This window comes from Humulus lupulus, chromosome 1 (assembly GCF_963169125.1).
Source record: "Humulus lupulus chromosome 1, drHumLupu1.1, whole genome shotgun sequence".
NCBI classification, from domain to species: Eukaryota; Viridiplantae; Streptophyta; class Magnoliopsida; order Rosales; family Cannabaceae; genus Humulus; species Humulus lupulus.
Genome location: NC_084793.1, coordinates 136914460 through 136923137, shown reverse-complemented (window position 1 = coordinate 136923137; position 8678 = coordinate 136914460). Strand labels below are relative to the sequence as shown.

Sequence of the window (8678 nt, the reverse complement as noted above, 5' to 3'; positions counted from 1 at the left end):
TTTTTTTTTCTTGGTGGATTTTTGGCATCCACATGTGCGACATTTAAAATGAATTGGGTGAGTAATGATGCTTTACGATTGAGACTATTCCCATTTTCACTATGAGATAGAGCTAAGAGTTGATTGAATTCTTTACAAGCCAATTCTATACTTACTTGGGAAGATTTAGCTCAGAAGTTTCTTGGTAAATATTTTCCACCTGCCAAGTCAGCCAGAATTAGAGGAGAGATTAACAAATTCCATCAACTGGATGGGGAATCTTTGTATGATTCATGGGAACAATTTAAGGAATTTCAAAGGAGATGCCCACATCATGGAATAGAAAAGTGGCTGTTAGTTCATAATTTTTACAATGGTTTGGGGGGGGGGGGGGGGGTCGGAATACAAGAATGATTATAGATGCAGCAACTGGAAGAGCATTTATGAGAAAGTGCTAATGAAGTGTATGAGCTATTGGAAGAGATGGCTATGAATAATTATAATTGGCCTACTGAGCAAGAGAATAAGAAAGTAGCGGGAGTCTTAGAAGTTGATCCAATAGCACTATTGATCGCTCAAGTAGCATCTCTAACCAAAACAACTGCAACAAACTAATCTCGCTGCTCAAGCAATGCAAGTACAGAATGTCATGAGTTGTGAGATTTATGGAGGACCTCATTCTTATGAAAAATGTCCGAGCATAGCTAGTTGCTCAACAAATGTAAATAATATGCCCTTGGAACATGCACATGTTATAGGTAATTTTTCAAGACCTGCACCCAATACTTACTCAAATTCCCATACACATGTCTTGAAAAATCATCCTAATCTATTTGGGAAAAATAATCAAGGGTTGCAACCACAATATCCACAGTACCTACCTCAACTACCACCTCATCAACCAACTTATGGATTACATGGTAGACCATATTATGATCCAAAACCACGCCCATCTCATCCACCACCTCCTCAAATGAACCCACCAACAATTCAGCCAGACCAATTAAATCAATTCATGACAGAGAAAAGGTCTTCCATCAGAAGTTTGGAGACACAAATAGGTCAATTGGCTCAAATGTTCTCTAGTAGACAACAATGAAATTTTCCTAGTTCCACAGAGGTAAATCCTAAAGGAAAATGTCAAGCTGTCACTTTGAGGAGTGGGACTGAGTATGATGGACCTACAGTGGAAGAGAAATGGAAGAATACAGAGAAACAACAAGTTACTAGTCCAATTCAAGAGGAGGTTACTGAAGACCTTCCAAAACCAGAAAAATCAAAATATTCTAAGCCTACACCGAAAATTCCATATCCTCAACGGTCGAAAGACTAATCTTGACAAACAATTCTCCAAATTCCTTGAAGTATTTAAGAAACTTCATATTAACATCCCATTTGCAGAGGCTCTAGAACAAATACATAGTTATGTGAAGTTTATGAAGGAGATATTGTCTAATAAGAGAAAAATGGAGGATTATGAAACTGTTGCATTAACTGAAGAGTGTAGTGCAATTATTCAAAAGAAACTTCCACAAAAGTTAGGAGATCCGGACAGTTTTATTATACCTTGCACTATTGGAAACTTTCATTGTGAGAGAGCTTTATATGATTTAGGTGCAAGTATAAATTCAATGCCACTGTCTATATTTAAAAGACTTGGTTTGGGGAAAGCTAGACCGACTACTATTACTCTTCAATTAGCTAATCGTTCTTTAACACATCCCAGAGGTATTACAGAGGATGTTCTAGTAAGGGTAGATAAGTTCGTTTTCCCAGCAGGCTTTATTGTATTAGATATGGAGGAAGATGAGGATGTGTCTATTATATGACCATTTTTAGCCACGGGGCAAGTGCTAATAAACGTTTAGAAAGGAGAATTAAGGCTTAGAGTACAAGGAGATGAAGTCGTTTTTAATATTTTCAAAGCTTTGAAATACCCTTCAGTTAGTGACAGTTGCTTTTGTGTTAGTGTATTGGAGGAACCAAGTAAATGGGTTAAGTATATTAAAGTTCCATTGGAGTTGAGTCTGATAGACAGTCCTGAAGAGTGTGCTGGTACTGAAGCCGGTGAGTATGTTAAGTAGTTGAATTCATCAGGGCAAATATATAAAAAGAAATATGAGGAATTAGGGCAAGTGCCTGAGAGACCTCTTCCATCCATTGAGAGGCCACCAGTTCTTGACTTAACAACCTTACCTGATCATCTTAAGTATGCTTATTTAGGTAAGAATGATACTCTCCCAGTTATTATTTCATCGTCTTTATCTGAGATTGAAGAAGAGAAGCTTCTGAGGGTATTAAGGGCTCGCAAATTAGCAATTGGATGGACTTTAGCTGATATTAAAGGTATTAGTCCTTCGACATTAATGCACCGTATATTAATGGAGGAGGATAGTAAACTTAGTATTGATGCTTAGAGGAGGCTAAATCCTTCAATGAAATAGGTGGTAAGGAAAGAAATTCTTAAATAGTTGGATGCTAGAGTAATTTACCCAATATCTGACAGTGCTTGGGTTAGTCCTGTCCAGGTAGTTCCGAAGAAAGGTGGCATGACGGTTGTTAAAAATAATAATAATGAACTTATTCCAACTTGTACGGTGATGGGGTGGAGAATTTGTATTGATTACCATAAACTAAATAAGGCCACCAGGAAAGACCATTTTCCTTTACCTTTTGTTGATCAAATGTTAGATAGATTGGCTGGCCATCCTTATTACTGCTTCTTGGAAGGATATTCCGGATATCATCAAATTCCTATAGCACCAGAGGATCAAGAGAAGACTACTTTCACGTGCCCTTATGGAACATTTGCCTTTAGGAGGATGCCATTTGGGTTATGTAATGCTCCCGCCACCTTTCAAAGATGTATGATGTCAATTTTTTTGGACATGGTGGAAAATGGTATTGAAAATTTTATGGGTGACTTTTCAGTTTTTGGACCCTCTTTTGATGAATGTTTACTTAATTTGGAAAGGGTTTTGAAAAGATGTGAGGAGTCAAATTTAATTTTAAACTGGGAGAAATGTCACTTCATGGTGACAGAAGGAATAATCTTGGGCCACAAAATTTCACGACATGGAATTGAAGTAGATAGGGCCAAGATATCAACAATAGAAAATTTACCTCCTCCAGTATCTGTTAACGGGGTTCGATGTTTTCTAGGCCATGCTGAATTTTATAGGAGGTTCATAAAGGACTTGTCAAAAATTTCGAAGCCCTTATATACTTTACTTATGAATGGTGTGGTATTCAACTTTGATTCTGATTGTTTAAGGGCATTTAACACACTGAAGGAGAAATTGGTATCCGCTCCAATTGTTGTATCACCAAATTGGGAAATTCCTTTTGAATTAATGTGTGATGCTAGTGATTATCCAGTAGGAGCGGTTTTTGGACAGCGAGTTGACAAGGTATTTTGAACAATTTATTATGCTAGTCGAACCTTGAATGATGCTCAATTAAATTATTCAACTACTAAGAATGAATTATTGGCAATAGCCTTTGCATTTGACAAGTTTAGGCCACATTTAATTAGTAATAAGGTGATAGTTTACATAGATCATTTAGCTATTAAGTATCTTATGACTAAAAAGGATGCTAAACCTCGTTTGATTTGATGGGTTTTACAATTGCAAGAGTTTGATATGGAAATTCATGATAAGAAGGGGGCAAAAAATCTTATTGCTGATCATTTATCTAGATTGGAAAAAGAAGAAGAGCATAGTGCGAAAGAAGATTCAATTGATGAAAATTTTTCGGATGAACAACTATTTTCAATTGAATGTGAAGAGAAAATACCATGGTTTGCAGATTATGTTAACTATTTGGTAGCTAAAGTTGTGCCTCGTGACATGTCAAGGCAGTAATTAAAAAAGTTATATTCGGAAGTGAAGCATTATTAGTGGGGTGAGCCCATTCTTTTTCATCATTGTGCTGACAAAGTGATTAGAAGATGTGTCTCAGAAGAAGAAATGACTTCCATACTTACTCATTGACATACTTTACATTATGGTGGTTACTTTGGGGAAACAAGGACAACAGCAAAAGTTTTGCAATGTGGGTTTTATTGGCCTATGCTATTTAAAGATACTAATGCCTTTGTTAAGAGTTGTGATTGTTGCCAAATGACTAGTAATATATCCAGAAGAGATCAAATGCCAATGACTGGAATTATGGAGGTTGAGTTGTTTGATGTGTGGGGCATAGATTTTATGGGACCCTTCCCATTATCTTATAATAATAAGTACATTTTGCTGGCAGTAGATTATGTTTCTAAATGGGCAGAAGCTGTAGCAACTCCTACTTGTTATGGTAAGGAGGTAATTAAATTTCTTCATAAGAACATTTTATTCGGTTTGGTAATCCAAGAGCTATTATTAGTGACAGAGGTAGTCATTTCTGTAATAAATCATTTACATCTTTATGTGCTCATTAAGGCTCTGTTTTATCATCCATTAGCTAATGGTAAAGTTAAGGTGTCAAACCAAGAAATTAAAAGTATTTTAGAGAAAACTGTAAACACATCAAGGAAATAGTGGTCGAAAAAGCTTGATGATTCACTATGGGCGTATCACACAACTTTTTAAACTCCGATTGGTATGTCGTCATATCAATTGGTGTTTAGGAAGGCCTGTCACCTACCAGTTGAACTTGAACATCGAGCTTATTGGGCGGTGAAAAATTGAATATGGACTTATTTATGGCTTGGCAGAATAGGCTTCTACACTTAAATGAGTTTGATGAATTTTGAAACGAAGCTTATGAAAATGCAAAGATTTAAAGTCTAGATGGTCGGGACCATTTACAGTTGTGGTATCATTACCTTATGGAGCAATACAAATTCATAGTGAGAAAATAGGACAATTTAAAGTAAATGGTCAGAGGTTAAAGCATTATTTGGTAGGACCAGTGGAAAAGTGTAAATCAATGATGGTTTTGGAACCCCTCTAAATGGGGTGTTCAACGTCCGACTAAATGACGTTAATGACAGCGCTATAGGAGGCATTCCTATATTTTATTTTAGTTTTTGTTTTTAATTTTAATTAGTGGACAATTTTATTTAATTTTATTTTGGATTTTTAAAGTTTAGTTATTTTAATTTTATTTATTTTTCAGTATAAAGTTTGTAAAAATCGTGAAAAAATGTGTTTTTCAATTATTCATTGGGCCAACTCGCGACTTGAACTAGAAAGTCGCGACATTATCAAAGTCAGAGGGTATTCTAAAGATAAATAAGGGGGCGGGTCGCGACTTGGGCTTATGAGTCGCAACCTTAGGCTGAAACAGAAAGCAAGGAGTTTTGAATGTAGGGGCGGGCCGCGACTTGATGATTTGAGTCACGACACCTGGAGAGGAATTCACTGGAAAAATTTAGGGCGGGCTGCGACTTGAATAGGATCAGTCGTGGTGTGGCTATGTCAAGCAGAAGGAAAAAAGGCTTAAAAATCATTTGTTTACCCAAAAAACAACTCATGGTGACGTGTCAGGATTGACCTACACGTGGTAGGGACATGGCAATGCTAAATGAATGAGTATTGTTCGACTATCGACTAGTCAATTACTGATTCATCAAATCTCGCGATTAGGTGCGACCATTATGGTCGCATAATTTCATTTACTTCCTTTGGGATACACAATCTTGTAATAATTATATTTACTATATTTCCTTTTATTACCTTGATTCACTAATCTTAATTGTCATTAAGGCCCATCGGCCCATGTAACCCCCCTTGAGCCTATAAATAAGAGGGAAATAGCTCAAGGGAGGGACTTTTTTTAGACTTTTGATCTTTGCATTTAGAAAAAAGAGCACAGTGCAATTATCCACTGAAATTGTAATCCTCTCAAGGCTTGTGAAACTCGTGAACCTTAGTTCATTGATCACCACATTGGGATTCAATATAAATAAGAACACTAAGTGGACGTAGGTCATTACCATCTAGTTGGGGCCGAACCATTATAAATCGTTTGTGTCATTTTCTTTCCATTTGATTCTCGTCTTGTTTCCATTTTCTTCTATGTCGTTTATTTGACTCCATGTCGTTGGCCAAATCGAGGGTCAACATTTTGGTGCTTTCATTGAGATTTGAACTCAACACTTCAAGAAGATCAAATGGCGAAGACATCCAAGAGAGCTGGGCAGACTTCTAGCACTGCATCCACTCAACCTCCTCCAAATATGGTTGAAAATGAGCCACACTTGGATTTTGAGGAGGAAGAAATGGATTCTGAAACACTGAGAACAACGTTGAGTGTGTTGCAGGATGAGTTGGCCAATCTGAGGGCCAATCAAGAGAATGCGGCGAAGACCTTGGCGCTACAGCAGCGGGAAATCGAGCGTCAACATCGGGAACTGAATGAGCGGCAGGCAGACATGGACCGCCGGCAGAGAGATGCCACAGCCGCTTTAGAAGCAACCATTCAGTTGGCTCAGGGACAAGGTGCACCGGCTTCTCAACTGGATTAGCCACCAAATGCACCACCACAACAGGCCCCAAATCTAAGTCCTCCACTTCAGCTAGCAAGCCCTCAAAGGTCGGAGGAACCGCCTGCTGCTCAACATGATATCCCAATTCATGATCCTGAGCAGCAGCAACCTTCTCAAGCTGGTCGAGGCAATCCCTAGCGCCAGAGGCAGAATAGGGTCGGGCAGCCTCCCCGAAGCCTTAGACGCCCAGTGGCCGATGAGCCAAATCCAACGAGTAGGGGGCAACATCCTTATGCTAACAGAAGGCACACTGAGTTAGGCTCTGCGGTCAGGGGACCCCCACGACATAATAATGCACGGGGACCCACCGACAAATGCAGACCCCCCCCTGACACTCGGGAGATGCCAGCTAGAGGAGGAAACAGCGTGACCAGCCAGTCGCGCTATAGTTGGTCGCAGTTTGGGGACAGCCATGATTATAATAAGGCCGATTCCAGCAGGAGAAATTCTGGTCGAGGTCATGAAGGAAGAGGCGGAGATAGGAACCCCCCACCGAGAGAAAATAGGCCTACGAGCCAAAATGCCAGAGGACATCCTAGACAGCATAACGTCTTTGATCGGTTGGGCACTAGTGAGCAAAGGCCCAGAGATGATGACCTGAGGGACATGCTCAACGAGAGGCACGATGAGTACGCTCCTCTGGCACCAGTCGCCCTAGCAATCCCAAACGTTGTGCAGGCCCAAATTGATGCATGAAATCAAGCTGTCCAGCAGCTAGTGGGAAGTCAGGCGTCCCACATCGAGTACAATCGGAGGAGAGGTACTCCATTTGTACAGAGGATTGCTGTAGGAAAAACCCCCAGCAAGTTCAAGATGCCAGTATTGCCGAACTTCGATGGGTATGGGGACCCAATATCTCATGTAAACAAGTTTGAGATACAGATAAACATCCAGAAGGTATCGGGCGATGCCCACTGCAGAATCTTCCTGGCCACCCTATCTGACACTGCGCAGAAGTGGTTCTTTAAATTCCCTCCTAGTAGTATAGTATCATGGGAAATGCTCGTAAGGGAATTCTACAGACAATTCTATGCTGGTCGTGTGCATCCAACTGAAGCCAATCAGCTGGTCAAGATTCGACAGAAGGAGGGGGAACCTTTGAAAGAATACGTCCAACATTTCATGCGAGCCACTGCTGGAGCAAATACTATTGGAGATGAAGGGAAAATGATGGCCCTAACTGCTAGGGTAAGGCGCCATTCTCCACTCTGGAATAGCTTAAGATAGAACGGGGTGAAGAGTACCCAGGAGTTTCTTGATCGAGTAGATCGGTATATCAAGCTCGAGGATGTGATTGCTAACGAGGGAAAATCACCTGCAAAAGACAAGGGACCAAAGGAAGATCCCACCAAAGCCGCCAATGGGTCGAATAAACCCAATGGCAACGACAAAGGCAACGGGAACGGAAACGGTAAAAATGGTGGAAAACGGGCGAACAATGAGCTGTCAATGTTAAAATATAAACGCCCCAAAGGCAATAGGTATGAGCCAAGATTCACCAACTATACGTCCCTTGTCAAGAGTGGACCAGAGGTCTACCAGGCGACCAACTCCAATGTCCCTTATAAGTGACCAACACCTATAAGGAAGGATATCTCCAAGAGAGATACAACAAAATTTTGTCATTTTCACAACGACTACGGTCATGACACTAGCGAGTGTAACCAGTTGAAGGATGAGATTGAGTTCCTTATCAGACAAGGACACCTAAGGAGATACATGCGAGCCACAGGAGGTTCTCAATGAGAGGCTCAAGGAGGCAATAAGCAGGCACCTGTACGCCAACGCTCGCCACCTTTATAGCCAGCTCCTGTGGTAGGAACGTTACTCACCATATGTGGCGGCCCACACCTTGTAGGAGATAGTGGGAAGGCAAGGGAGCGATATGCTCAGACCTTACGCCACGACCAGGACATAGAGATGATGAGTGTGGAGGATCGAGCGCCTAAAAAAGATCGAACAGAGGAAGAGTTAATAACTTTCTATGAGGACGATGCTCAGCGTGTCCGATGCCCACATTCAGACCCGCTGGTCATGGACGTCCAGATTGCCAACATGATGGTTAAGAGGGTGTTGGTCGACATAGGGAGTTCAGTCAACATATTGTATAAATCTTTGTTAGAAAGGATGAAGCTGTCCGTGAAGGATTTGGAGCCGTGCAACCAGACCATATACGGGTTTTCCAGTGAAGGGCTCGCACCAACGGGGTTGA

At 40.6% G+C, this 8678-nt stretch overlaps 1 non-coding gene across 1 annotated transcript; it reads right to left on the bottom strand.

The window, feature by feature from the left end:
• Positions 1-213: 213 nt before the first annotated feature.
• LOC133813537 (small nucleolar RNA R71) lies at positions 214-320 on the bottom strand. The gene has a single exon (XR_009884546.1). It is a non-coding gene; the product is annotated as a small nucleolar RNA R71 (small nucleolar RNA).
• Positions 321-8678: the final 8358 nt, after the last annotated feature.